This window comes from Acanthisitta chloris, unplaced genomic scaffold (assembly GCF_000695815.1).
Source record: "Acanthisitta chloris isolate BGI_N310 unplaced genomic scaffold, ASM69581v1 scaffold39357, whole genome shotgun sequence".
NCBI classification, from domain to species: Eukaryota; Metazoa; Chordata; class Aves; order Passeriformes; family Acanthisittidae; genus Acanthisitta; species Acanthisitta chloris.
The window spans coordinates 1-2,434 of record NW_008685137.1 but is presented as its reverse complement, the minus strand read 5'-3'; positions in this window follow the sequence as shown (position 1 = coordinate 2,434).

Genomic DNA, 2,434 nt, shown 5'->3' with positions numbered 1-2,434 from the left:
GCAACAGTTAAATGGAATAGCAGAGGGCAAATCTTTCCCCTGGAATCGAGAGCTACTTTGTGTTTGGTGATGGCAACTGGGCAAACACACTGAGGTGTCTCAGGAGCTAACACAACCTGAACAGACAGCCCAGAGCTCACCAGGGTTCCCCCACGCCGTGGCCCTGAGCTGGCCAGACTGAGACAGGAGCCTTGTGTGTATGACTCTGGCATATATGTTACGTTATATTGCCTCTGGGAACAGGCTGCCTTCAGTTTTTCCAGCTTTTAATCACATTCCTGGCATAAATGTGGCAAGTCCTGTCTATGGCAGCTCCCAGCACAGCGACAGGCACGGTCAGCTCCCTGTGCAGCTCAGCCTCAGCCTCTCCAGCACTGCCACAAACAACAGGCTCCCATTGCTAGAGCTGCTCAAACAGCTCTGCAAGGAGCTGCCACACACTCCTGCATCCCTTAGACAGGAACCTGTGGCATGGCTGTTCTTTATACAGCAATTTGGAGTTGTAAGAGGCTGAATTTGCAGTTTTTCCTTTATTTAGGTGAGCCATCTAAGCCCAAGTCTCAGGTGTACATAAGGTAAAGCACACTTTGATTTTGGTCCTGTGTGCAGGGAATTGTCTGATCTGGCCACACAATGGGGAGAACTGACCATCCACCAGTGCTTCAAGCAAGTTCTCCTGGTTTCCAAAGGGAAAAGTCATGTAAGCTTTAGAAAATATCCCATTTAGTCAATGAATTGAGCAGAACATCTGAGAAAGGAGAAAGATCAGGAGAACAAGAGCTGGTGAGGTGACAGCAGTCAGTGCTTTCACCTCAGTTATCCTCAATAACAGCAGGTTATTCCATGTGTGTTCATGTGATGTCACTGAATATCGACTTTGAGCTCTTTACATTCACTTTTCTGGCCATAACCACATTTAAAAAGCATTGCTAAAGATCAAAGCTTCATCCTCCTCCACAAAGACTTAGAAGAGAAGAAAATGCTGAGTACCTCATGCCATGGAAAGATTATTTCCACCTCCAGAGAGGTGACTTCTTTCTTTCCTTTTTTCCTCCCCAGTAATATACTTTCACCACTGCTAGTCCTGCCTGAAATATCTTGCTAAAGAGAATGTTACCAGCACAGACTGACTGCCTGAAGAGCCCAGACATGATGCAAAGCACCAAAACCCAAGGTACCAGCAGCCTTAGACATGGCCTGAGGTTAGCACCTAGGAGCTAGTCCTTGAATAGAAATTACTTTGGCACTGCAATGTTACAAGTCAGCACTTCTGCTGCCAACAGCTCAGACAAGCAGAGAGATAACATCAGCCTTACAAGAAAATGAGTCAAATATAACATTCAGAATCTGCATCGATCTTGGGGCAGCAAATTGGGATGGATCAGGCACTGAATTAGGAGGGAGGAAGGCAGTGCCCTTGATCTCTGGTGTAACCCTTAGGGCAGCATTGCCCTGTCTGTGCCTTTTTTTCTCCCAACACTCCTCTGCTCCCCTGATCTGTGCACACAGAGCCTCAGCCAGTGCTGTTCCTGGGACACAAACAGCAATCTCTTGGATACACTCTAATACATCCAGTCTTCCCCATGCACCTAACCCAAAGGAAATCCCTCTGCAGCTCCCAGGTTTGCTCCTACTGCTCCACCTTCCTTACAGGATACCATGTGATTGGGGTAGGAACTCCAAAGAATTCCCCTTGGAAAATGATAATCATGGGCATTTTATTGCTGCCAACCACAATCCAATCTTGTGCCTTTCACAATCAATTTAAACCCTGCTTTGGAGGTTTTCTGGATTGCAGCTAGAGATCCATCATAACATCCTAGTAAATTCAGTGGTCTCAGAGCCATCAGTGCCAAAGTGCATCACTCTTTGCCTCCTCTACCTATTTGCAGCATTGCACAGTGACACACAAATTGCTCTGATCGTGGTATTTTCCAGCTAAGCTGATGCTGTAGGGGTTGTGGCAGCCCAACTGCTGGTAATGAGATGGAACATACCTTGAAGCTCATCTCATTCCACCCTCTTGCCATGGACAGGGACACCTTCATGGAATTACTCTGATCACATCCCACACTGCAATGATTTTGCTCCAGTCTGCACTGAGGACTTGCTCAGAGCTCCAAAGCAGGTCAGTGACCTGGACAAAGTGCCACCCAAACTTTCCCCTGAAGCTCAGGCTGCCTTTCCTTCCCTTTCCACCCAGGGTGCTACATCAGTCTGGGGATACAGCATCACTCCTTCATAACTGGAATAAATGGGAGACCACAACTTGGTAACTCGTGTTAGGGGGAAACAAAGCAGAAGCAAGAAGGGCAGAAATAGGAAAAACACTGAAAAATAGCAAAAAACCACTGAAATTAGGCAGCTAAAAATTGGGACAAAATGATTCTGCAAAACTTTGCCTAAGGAAATATATATATATGTGTGTGTGTGT